At 41.7% G+C, this 12,787-nt stretch overlaps 1 protein-coding gene across 4 annotated transcripts in view; it reads right to left on the minus strand.

Moving 5' to 3' along the window:
* The window catches only part of CPQ (carboxypeptidase Q), a 256,599-nt gene that overhangs the window by 236,200 nt on the left and 7,612 nt on the right, over window positions 1-12,787 (minus strand). The window lies entirely within an intron of this gene.

The following is a 12,787-nucleotide window of genomic DNA, read 5'->3' on the forward strand; positions in this document are numbered from 1 at the left end:
CAAAGAAGCCTCTGGATCAGCTGGAGTAGCTGCAAAGCTCTTTTACGACACACAAAGCATGACTATCCAAACCCAAAATATAAAGGTCTTTACTGATATACACAAAAGGAAATGTAATTGTCTCATTTTCCTTTGAATTTAAATCAGCCTGAAATCTGCACATTAAATATTAGTCTTCAACATTAAACACCTAAAACCAAACACTAAGAAATAAGGCCCTTAAATCAGTCCTATACCTGCAGCTACTAAGAAACTTAAAAAACAGTGACTAGTGACAGCCAGGGAAGTGACAACTACTAGTAGGCAGAGAAGATTTGGATTCAGCACTCTTGCCATTTTCATGAACACATTGATGTTTTTCAAAAAGAATGAAATTTGCCCCTGAAATATAGTAATACTAAAGGCTAATGTTCAACTTTACTCTACAAAAGATGTTTTACTTTGAAACAATTTTTCTACAAATAGCCAAGGACTAATTAGTTGGGTAACGTGGATAAAAGACAGATAAAGCAGACACGTACAGCAGAAGTATTGCTAAAACCTCTCACTGTTAGATTTCCAAGATATCCTTCTTTCCTATTTGTATTTAGTTAGTATTTCTGATGAGTTATACCCTTCATTTTATAAACACCGACCTGAGGAATTATGATAATATACTCAGCTTGTGGTTTTGGTTCACGATGTTACAGGCATCCAGTACAAAAGCAGGGTGAAGGCAGTGAGTGTGTAAGCATATATCCATGTATTTGCACATATTATATCCACATATGATATTCTCATGCGTTGTACAAAGAAAACTGCTCTTATTTCCATAGCATTCCACACTACGGGAGCTTTAACTGAGAGCATCAATTCCCAGCCATTTCACAGAGCAGGAATATTTCACAAATAACTTCGTAAATCAAAACGTCAGAAAGGAGCAGAGTGTTTGTCTCGTTCGACCACCGCAGAACACTGATTGCAAGATATTCTTGAATCAGCTCCCACTACCAAAAGCCACAGAGCAAGCCAGCAGCCAAGCCAATTCGTGAGAGAGCAGAAATGAGCACACCAGTTTCATACCCCAGGGAGAGCACACCACAATTGTGTCCAGAGCTTCTGCAAGCTCCGCTCTGAATGATCTAAGCTAAGAAACTACCTCTCTGTCTATGGTTGTTAAAATTAAACACAAATAGCCAAACTCAGTTTCTCAAGAAGTTTATTCTGGACCATTTTCCAGTGTTTGCTATAAATAAATGAATGAAAAGAAGCCTTTGAAACAATGAAATTACCTCAACATACAATGAAATCTGGCATCGCAGCTAATATATGTCGTGTCCCATCTCCTCCCCTGTCCTCTCTTAGCTTCAGTGTATTTATATTTCCACCCAGAAATCTTTGTCTTGGTATAAGGTTCAGGAGCTACTCCTTTGTCTTCCCCTCTTTCCAGAAAACTTACGAGATAAACAAGAATCTAGGAAATGCAGATGTAAGTTTGGTAGTTTGTACAGTGGCCACTTCTGATTTTTTTTCTCCTTTTTTGTATTCACCTTGTCCTTCCGAAGAAGCTTCACCTTAACAGTGACGGAGCATGCTAGGAAAAGCTGAATTATCAACCACAGTGAAGAGTCTAGTTGGTACCAGTCTCTATGTATTGCTATAAGAAACCACTTGTAACTTTAAAGCATAACTTCTGGAAAGTGAGGAAAGTATCACAGAATCACGGGATGGTGACACTGGGAAGGACCCCTGGAGGCCATCAAATCCATAAAACCCAAAGAGTTGGTATCCATCCATCGCAGCATACCAGGCACGTGAGCTAGATAGTTCACCACATCTCCATGATCCCGACAGGGCGATAGCCCTGCACCTGCTCACAGATCTCCAATTCCTTGGGTGTATTCCCCATGCTGCGCGTATTAGTGCACCTAGAAGCACAGCTTCATCAGTGGAAACAGAAGAAGCAACCCACAAGATGGATTGAGAGCTCTGATCAGCTCCCAAGAAACAGGGCAGACCCACCAGGCATGCACTCATAAGACACCACCTTAAACACCGGCAGGTACAATAAAAATTCTGTAGAATTAAAACATAGGAAGAAGAAAAAGATTAAACCACATTTCCAGGATTCATCAAAATCATGGAAATTCAGATTCATCAGAATCCAGGAAATCACGGGAAACAAACAAAAAAATAATAATAAAATAAAATAAAAATGTACACAAGACTTTTGGAGCCACCAAGCCCAGTTCATATGATAATCAGTACAAACTGCCAGCCTTTCAAAAGCCTTTATGGGCCTTTTCACAAAGAGCAAGTTAAATAAGTTACGTCAAGCAAGTTAATAGCTTGAGCAATATAATATTAGGCTATTCTCCTCAACTAGTCAAATTGTCTCCTAAACTTGAGATGGAGGCAGGAGAAGATTCTTCACGGTGAAGTGCTGTTTTCCTAAAGTAACAGAAATTATGAGGATGGTGAGGCCCTGTCACAGGCTGCCCAGAGAAGCTGTGGATGCCCCATCCCTGGAGGTGCTCAAGGCCAGGCTGGATGGGGCTTTGGGCAACCTGGTGTGATGGGAGGTGTCCCTGCCCATGGCAGGGGGTTGGAACTGGGTGGGCTTTATGGTCCCTTCCAACCCAAACCATTCTGTAACTCTGATTCTCTGAAGTCACCTGCGATCTTACCCATGAACAATAAAGCACAGATCTCCTCTCTCACTGCCACAAGACAGGGCAAAGGTCTTACACCAGCAGGAGCAGAAGGCTCCGGGGCTATCTCAGGACACTGACAGAGAACTGCAAAAAGCCTGTGACAGTCTGAGTTACTGCTCATTTGTGGTTACACTACACAGAGAGAGCATTGGTGTATTTTTATTGCTCAGCTCTGTACTTTCCCCATGCTCCTTCCCTTTGGACCAGTTAATTACATGCTCACAGACATCCTCTGCAAGTGACATCAGTAATTTTCTCAGGATGACCATGCTCCTTCCCTGATTTTTGCCAGACTCATCATCCACAAAGAAATAAGCAAGATAATCTGATTTCTGCCGAAAGACAAATTCTTGCCGAGTGGAGTAAGACAACAATTTTGTAGAATTAGTTTCAAAAATTTTAAATTTGGGCTTTTGTTTGTTTAAGGGTTTGAAAATCTACTAGACAACGCTGATGCACTTAGGTTGTTAAATGGAAAACACTGGGGGATTTTTTAATTAGCATTTAAAATCTCAAAGAGCCCCGAGCTACCAACTTCACGCGTTTTTTTCAATGGAGAAATGAAAACACAGTTATCACATTCTCCTTAACTAAGAAATGTTTCCTTTGCTCTTCCTGGCCTCGTTCAAAACCAGCAGCATCCTTGCTCCAAAGGCTGCCCCAGAGGAGCTGCATTTAAGAGCCGCTCTTCTTCCAGGGATTTCCTCCTGAACACTGAGCACAGACGTGTTTCCAGGGCTTTTGAGGATGCAACATACTCACCACAAGCACCCTGCCTCTGCCCTGTGGTAGGGCACATACCTGGCCTCAAGCCCTGGGCAAAGACACAGGAATAGGAATATCATTTACTGTACCTTCTTTGAATAGCCTAATAGCAAAATAGCCAATGGCTAGTAGCATTCAGAAATAATTCCTTACTAGGTAGTGTCATACTCTCTTGCACTGCAATACAGGAATCACTCCACTGCTAATTCGGAGAGAGAACAGCTCATCTGTCGTCTCCGTCTCTGCAGCATCAAGTTTGTCACCCCTGTGAGTCAGCTGGGAAAAGAGTACTGATTTTTGCACATTTCACTAGCAAATGAACATCACCATGCCAGCCGAATTCAATAAATAAATAAATAATAGGACAGGCACAAATTTTCAATGCTTTTAATCGTTCATTCTATGTCTTCGGTAAAACTTTACAGCAAAATGAGATAGGAAGAAAACACATTTTCAGGAAGTACTGTCCTTTCTCGCAGCCCTGTTAATGCAACTCATTCCATGGGTCTTCAGTGCAAAATAAGCATTTTCTAAATTAGGGTTAAGCATCTGGGATTCTCCTTGCCCTTCTAGCAGGCATGGATGCTCAACACAGTGTTACTGTTAATCTTCCTCTGCTTTATTTCCCTGACCTTGCAAACCCTGCAAGCATGGCAAGGACACAGAAGGGTCCCGTTCCAGCCCTGCCCACACCCATCTTTAGGGTGTTCTAAAGAGCGAAGCTCTCAAGGAGGTGTGAAACCTACAGCTCCCACCTTTCACTTCTTGAGGTGGACTTCTGATCGCTGGCACGTGAAGCAAAAAGTGAGAGCCACCACTGCTCCTCCTGCCATTTTGAGCAGAACTGAGGGTCTGAGCAGAACTTAGGCACTGCAGGTTTCTGCCAGATGAACTCGGTTTCTCAAACTTCAGCACGGCTCAGGGCTTAATCAGCTCCAGCTCGAAGGGTTATACAGGCTCCTAGCTTTCCAGGGTAGAGGAGCATGCTTAGCCACCATGGCAACTCTGTGGTCCAAAATGAGGGGCAAAGCTGAAAGGCAGTAAGGTAAAAGGGTTCCGGTTCTTTTAGCTTCAGGTGGAGTAGACAGTGGGCATCCAGCCAACGCAGTACCTGGAACCCATATGCAGAGGGATGGATTTGTTCTGAATATAGTCTGAGTAGAGAGATTTCTCCCTGAAAAAATCCTAATCAAAAAAAAGCGGGGGGGGGGAAGCAAAAGACAATGAGAAAAAGCTGAGAAACTTTTCAGTGAGAAAGCCCGGAGCAAGGAAGACTTACTCTCAGTGGAGGAGCACCCACTTAGTGAGCACTTAAAACAACTTGGACATCTGTAAATCCATAGGGCCTGATGGGCTGCTCCCCCAAGTGCTAAGAGAGCTGGCTGATGGCGCTGCGAGGCCACCCTCAGCTGTCTTTGAAAGGTCACGTCAGTCCTAACCCCGAGAAGTAAGATGTGGCCAAGCACAGGCCAGTCGATCCCTGGCAAGGTGAGGGGAGAAGATCCTCCTGGAAACCATTTCCAAATATATGAAGGACAAGAAAGTGACTGGGAATAGTCATCATAACCTCACCAAGGGGAAACCATGCTTAATTAACCCGAGAGCTTTCTGGGACAAAATGACTGGCTTGGTAGATGAGAGAGGAGCAGTGGATTATCGTGACATTAGTAAGGCTTTTGTCACAGTCTCCCATAAGATCCTCGCAGGGAAGCTGAAGAACTATGGGCTGACCCTGCTTAAGTAGGTGGGTATGGACTACATGAGCTCAAGGCTCTTTCAGCCTAAATCTGCGACCGAATGAGATGATGTATGAGATGAACCCGTAAACACAAGCTGAAAGGACTGAAATATCACAGGGAAAAGGTTAGAGAAGTAAAAGAGAAATAAAAGGCAGGAATTAAGTGCTTTACAGCTCCAAGGAGTAGTATGAGAGAATAAAATGTACAGCACAATGTTACCTTCTTTGTGCAGAGAATGTAACAGATGCATTTACCAGAAGCTAAGTAGCCACTTTAAAGATGCTTCCACCTATTGACTGATCCATTTGTCCACACCAAACTACAGTCTTTGATGTTAAAGAGCAAGATCATTGGAATCTTCATCTTTTGTGGTTTTCTTCTTTTCCTTATATAAAAGAGCGTTAGCACAACTGATCTGTAAACAGACTACCTACGTTACCTCCATTATAATCATTGTAATACAAATTACTTACACATAACAGATAGAAAAGCGCAACAGAAAGGATAAAAAAAATAAATATCTCAGCTGAGAGCTCCATCTCCAGCAACCAGATAACTGAAAGAGGGGCAGAGGGAACAGATATAAGATAAACAAAGCTAGAGCAATGCTTCTGCTCCAGTGGGGCAAAGTTTTCCCAAAATCCCAGTTGAAAATACAGACAAAAGGGTAGAGAGAGTTCACAAGAATCGTGATTATGGGAAAAGAGGAAAGAAAACATTAAATCGATGACATTAACCACTTTATTTCTCTCTAGAAAATCTGTAAAATCTGCTAAACCTGTGAAGTATCTATCAGTTTCCCAACCATGTACCATTTGATTTTCCTCCAAGGAATGCAGGAAACCTTGAAAGCACACCGGAGTTTTGATAACATTAGAATAGACTGAGAAGCCCCAGGGTAACAAACTCACATGCTGCACAGCGATGTCTCATGCACTTAACAGCATCTGAAAGGAAGTTTGTTGTGACAGCCGTGGAGTAGGATGGCTGGAAGGCTAGGTGGACTTGCAAAGTGAGGAGGAGATTTCTGCCTAAAAATAAAGTCACTGAGTTCTTCCATCACTTAGAAAGACAACGGGAAAAAACGGGAAAAAAAAAAAAAGAAAAAAAAAAGGCTTTATGATCTTGAAGAGTGAAGCAGGAAAGCGGACATTCCTCAAAGGTTGCTCTTGCAGGATTGTCAAGACTCCTCATCTGGGAGCACATTTTATTCACAAGTCAGTTAGAAGATCTTGGCTTAGGGAACAGACACAGTCAAAGTTCCCTTTTATATTACTAAGTCCTTAAAATCAGCTTTTTTACACCTAAAGCTAAGGAAAGAAAGAGCGTAACACAATATGGATACAAGACTTTGAAAACATTACCAGATCTTATTATACTTGACCATGAAGTCCACAGAGAACAACAAATTGTGAGCTGTTTTACCTCTGCTAACTCCAGTAGAACTATCCAGATTTACTGCAACTCAAGATACATCCTGAAATCCTTGAAAAGATAAGAATGGCCTAGTTGTGCATGACCACGTATGACCAACTAGTGATACTGACTTCCGTGAACACGATAGGAAAGAAAACGTTTAAAGAGGTCTAAGGATCAAAACAGAGAAAGTCCAAATCTGCTCAGAGACACCGCAGATGTAGCTCCCAATCTGGCAAAGGAAAACGGTCAACCCATATTTATACTCCGTGTGAGAAGTCCTCCAGCTGAACATAGGAAGGAAGCAGTAAAAGGAGCTGCACTTAATTCTTTCTGCACCTCCAAGCCTCAGAACAGCAACAGGTACCTTGATACACTCAGCAGACGCTGCTAAAATGGAAGAGAGTAACCCCAAAGAATCACGCCGCAAGCCATGTGCAGAGCTCCCTCCCAGCAAAGCTCCAGAAACAATCACTCTGCAACTTCCCTAAGAAGCAGTGGCAGCCAAGACAAAAAGTTTAGAAGGAAAAAAAAAAAGAAAGAAATTAGCACAGAACAATGCCTAGGCCATGTAGCAGCTGATGTAATTCTTAATGAGCATTCAAAATACAAACAGTTCACAAAAGGGAGAACATTATCTTTTCAGAGGCAAAAGACAAGAATTCAGTGGGATTTTTAGAGGAGAATAACTGAATAGAGCAGAAACATTCAATGAAAGTAAGACAGCAAGGAAGCAACAATAAAGAAGTACACAATGTTGTTCATACTCCAGTGAATGCCAAAGTATGGAGCCAACGCCAGCTGATGGCATTAAAAGACAATGAGGGGGGCAGATTTTGGACAGTTAAATCATAATGTAACAGAACAGGGATGTAATTAAATTTATCTGGTATTTTGATGCTCAACTTAGGTGACATTTCCTTCAAGCTCGTCAGTATTGTTCTGGTGTAAAAAACAAGAGATGTTGTCTTCAGACACAGAAACACACACACGAAAAAGAAGTACATTCATGCACACCCCTTCCAAGACTAAACCTTGGTGGCCTCTTACTAATTCAGTGAGCCTTTCTTGATTGTGAAGGTCCTCTGGACAGATGTACATCTTGTATCTTTTCACAGAATTCCTATATAACTGAGACATAAACTCTTCAGAGCTGCATATTGTGTCTTCAGCCTCTCCTACAGGAGAAAAACACACCCTTCTTCTTGAGACAATATAAGCACAGGAATCTTCTCTCACAACCTCTTCTTATTCTCTTACCTGAGAAGGTGAATTAGGCTATGGAAAAGGATAACGGGACCAAGAGAGAAACAAAAGGCTATAAATTAGGGGTCAGCAAAGACAAAAATTGCCCATATGGTCTCATACTTCAATACCTATCACCCAACACCCTAAACCAAGCTTCTTTTTGAAAACATGTTCAGCAAGCCATCTTCTATGCTTCACTTACTGTTAATTCCAGTAATTCTGATGCTGAATATTTTCCTTCTGAGTTTTTACTCAAAGACAAGCAGATTGCATCTGGCCAAAAGATGAAATCTATCTTCATACCAGGACAAAGCCTAAATGAAGAAGGTAAGACCTCTGAGCAACTGAGCAGTCCTTATCGCTGGTTAGCATAAACTGCTGAGGTTGATGGGTCGAAGTTATAACAGGGGCAAAGCGAGTTTTTCTACCAGCAGCCAGCGCAGGGCTGTCACCGTCACAAGTTGGTCTGCGACCCCTGTGAAAGCCGAAAGCAATCAAAATGCCAAGTATCTGGCACACGCAGGCGCCTCTTGGCGCTCCTCCAAGCAGCAGGCCAGCAAAAGGCTGCTCAGTCCTAGGGAACACGTGTGTGCTTCATGTTGCTCCGCATTTGGGCCAGGAAACGAAAATACTTTCGGTGCCTCCTGACAATTAAATCTGAGTTTTGAGGGTGACTGTACGCTACTAAGGTTGGGGTTTGTTGTTGTTTTTTGCCAAAATGAAGCAACAAAATAGGTAACCTGAGTTATTAATTATGTAATGGAGTGTAACTGGCCACGTTTTCTGATGAAGTGACCTGTCTGGCCTTACTGAAAGTTATGCCAGCTGATAATCTCAACTGTATTCATCATATATCACTCTGGATTTGTAAACTCTTACATTAAACTCTCTGCTTTTCCTTACATGACACAGCATTCCTCTGTGAGTACATACCTACAAAGAATATGAAAAAATATATTCATTTTAAGTCAACCAGTTATGCAAATTGTAAATGCTTTGAAGAAAAGGACAAAAAAGACCAATATATTCAAAAGCATCCAACCACTTTAGTTAATTTTCTCCATACACCTACAATCTAATTTTACAGGTATAGCTAGCGCCACAATTCCAAACTAATAAACAAAAATTCCCAGATTAAAATTATTGTAACTTGTCTGAATATCTTGAAGTTTTTTCATAGTCTTTGTAGTCACAAGAAAAGTTGTGCTCCTCATAGTATAGTATCAACATTCAAGTGGTTTTGTGAAGCTTATAAATGTGGTGAACATACTGCTAGACTTGCTAAGGAAACTGATATTCTAGTCTTTTGCCTCCTCACTGTGAGATACATCCACCAAGCCATCGCTTTCCAGAGCAACAAAGGGCGAATTTGTAAATACAACTAACCATATGAAAGGGGGCAGCATCAAGAATTGCTCACTACACTTGACAGAAAAATGATTTTTATGATGTACACATTTCTTTGCTCGTATTAAGGGTGGAAAAGGATATTAATTTCAACGAGGCATGCTATGAAGTATGTCGTTTATGATTTTGTCATGCTCACAAGGGCATAATATAGGGTGCTCAAATATCTCACTGTAGTCCAACATATCAACATCAGACATAAATTGCTACAGCTCAGCAGCGATGTACGGCTGGGGCCACCATGCCAGAGCAGACTGCACTGCAATATACAAACAGAAGAAAGCTTCGCATGTTTAAATGTAAAGAACCAAGGAAAAGAACAGACTGTAAACAAGATAAATATACTTTCCTCCAAGAGCTTGACACACAGAGCTGGGGTTTAGCCAATTTTGAGAAACAAACTGCAAAGCCAGACCTCTTTCTGATGCTGAGGAAAGCTCCAACACCACTTCTTAGCCAAAGCTACTCCCCAGTGCAGCACACGTTTGCCTACTCTGCTCAGTACAGCTACTATGCACGAGGAGGTTCTGATTCCAGATAAAACTTCTATTTTTCACTGCCATTTAAGAGACAAAAGTTATTCAACAACTTTGCTATTGCAGAACAACAACAAAAAGTCAGTTATTAGAGAAGATATCTATCACCGTAAATATTCTTTTACTTTTTTTTAAGTCCCAGTTCGGATTAGGTTCACAGCACTAGCCACTGCAGAGGCACTGCGATAGGCACGCCATTACAAACTTACAACTACAGACAGACGAAATGGATAAACGACTGGAGGAGGAACCCAAAAGCGACATCTCCAAGTTCCTCAGTAGCAACATGAAAGACGTTCCAATTAGCCTGATCATTCAAGCCCTTTCTGCTGACACCATCAAGAGGAGCCGATCAAAAGCTTGCTGCAGTGAGACATATGGTCGGAGTACAAAGAGTCAACTGGAAATCAAAGCAAAAAAAAAAAGAAAAAAAAAGAATAAAAGAACATACCATGGAGTAAACACACCAATTATACAGAGATAACAGTAACAAATGCTGACACAACTGAGTCTGGGTATGGCAATTCATGCTTTTCTGAGTCAAGCAATTCTATTTCTAAAAATGAATTTTTAAAGATGTATTTAAGTTTTTTTATGGGGCAGAGCAAAATATTTCTAAAGGTAAACACTTACAGTTTCTAGTATGCTGTTATCAAAAACCCAAAAAAGCCTGTTCTCCATTTGTTTTTGTTCATGCACTAACACAGCTGGCATGTTTCTATCCAGAATTCTTATGCAGGGACTCCAAGGATTCATCAGGCAGGTGATCTGTGGAAGATCTTACACTGAGCTGAGCTGTTACACGTTAGAAAAACTTCTTTAAGTCTTAAACATTTTATGCGTAGACAAGATTTTAAGATGGGAAAATACATACCGCGAAGCCTAGATGTATAAAATTTTCAGGTGAAAGCACATCAGTGCAAAATTTGAAGTTAGTTTTGAATATTTATTTTCAAAGATACTGTAGCTGGAAGTAGCAAGGTGTGTGTTATACGTCCTCTGTTTTTTAATGAGAAAGGCAGGAGCACACTGCTCAGAACCAAGAAACAACTGACACCTGAACGAACACCAATTTCTTAATACCTTTTGACGAATTACCATTCAGCAGAAGGCTGAAAACAGAATAAACTTCTCTCTGAAGTAGCCAAAAGTAACAGCACAAGCCTGAGCAGATGTTCAAAGTGGAATCAGGAGTCTAAAGCTTCTTCTGGAGGGCTATGTTTATTTCTCAGTCCACAGATGTATCACCAGGAGAAGCAGTTGGATTACCAATTTATATGTTTAAATCCCACCCGTGTGCTCAAATTAAAATATTTCAGTATAGCAGCACTGGACTAATGGTATCACTTACTATAAATTACATTTGCTACTTAGTAAGATGCTTACATAACAAATTGTCTCTAAAGCTAAATGCAGAATATGTGTACAGTACAGTTTTCAGGTTCAGGATCATTAGCCCCTGCCCTTGAGTAGCATTTCTCAAGAGAAGCCACTGGTTTCCAGAAATTTTTTTTTTCAAAGTTTCATCAAAAAGTCTTTAGAAAAAAAGATCAAAAGCAATGTAATATAATATAATATAACTTAGACAATGTTGTTAGCACGAGTAACTCTCCAAGCAAAAATAAATGCCTTGTTCTTGCATAGGTATACCTGCAGAGGTAACACAGGATGTACACACACAAATACTGACAGGAGCTTCAAAATACATGAAAAAGTACCAATGCCAAAAGATGTTTATGAGCTACACTGGAAACGGCTTTCCAAAATGGCAAAAAAATATTTGTGAGAAGGAAGGTGGTTTAATGAACCATGAAACTGCCTTTTCTCAACACAGTTCTTGTTTGAATCCCACAGTATTGGAAAAAGAAACAGAGATCCATCCTTTAAAATACTCACAGGTTCTTTTTCCCAGCTTTGTTCTAGCTGTCCAGCTAGCTGTGGTACCACTTCCTTGACCCAGATATTTACCACGGTTTTGAATGTGACCGCACAAAAGCTGCTACTGTACTTGAGCATCATGTGAAGGGAAGATACTGATCTTAGCAGGCTGGAGCCGACGAGGTGTACAGATGTGTCACTGTCTGGCACGCGCCGTACAGCATCTGGCACACCTTGTACGGCATCTGCAGCGCTATTAAAGACAGGGTGATCAGCCCTCTTTCTGCAAATATTATGGTAAGACATCTCTCTGTCTTTACGCTGACATGACTTTACCGCTGCGCCTGACTGGTAATACTCACGGATTAAATGATGCCAAGGAAATACAGGAGGAAACAAAACAGCTAAAGGTTTCCTCCCAGGCTTTAAACACTGCTGCATCGTTCAGGCTGTGTAAGAGGAAGGTGACAGGCAGGTGTCAGCTCCCACACTCCGAAGGAAGCTTTTACACTGGTTGTTTTAGAGAAAGCCAGCTCCCAGCTGCTGCCACGAACACACCAGGCCCAGGAGAAGGGATGCACTCGAGCTCAGGAAGCACACAGACCCCAGAGGGCCCTCACTGCCACAGCCAGGCCCCAAATTGCTCACCCTGTCCTTCTGCTCTCGCACGTGACAGCCCAAAGCTCCTGGGTCTGCTGTAGGTTTGCTTACGGTTGTGATTTTCCCACAGAAATGTAAAGTGGCCTGGAACACGCTAAAAAGCGAAGCCAGTTCCTCTTTAAATTGCTTTTAGCCATGGTGCTATCAAACTGGGCAGGGTCCCCTGGTACTGGGACACCTCTGGCTTTTACCCTACCTGTTAAGCAGCTCTCTGCAAACACAGCTCTGGGAACGCCACCTTTAAGTGCTTCTAGTCACAAGGCCAACCATTAAGGAGACGAAAGCTTGCAGAATCAACCCACTCAGAGCACTTTGATTGAGTTATAAATGACCAGTGATCTTCAAAACCACTCATTTGCCTTGTCACACATGGCGTAAAATTCAGGGGGCTTTGTCCACAGCATGAACAGGGGGACTATTTAACATTGGGGGTCTGGCATTATTA

This window comes from Anser anser (assembly GCF_964211835.1).
Source record: "Anser anser genome assembly, chromosome: 2".
Taxonomy (NCBI): Eukaryota; Metazoa; Chordata; class Aves; order Anseriformes; family Anatidae; genus Anser; species Anser anser.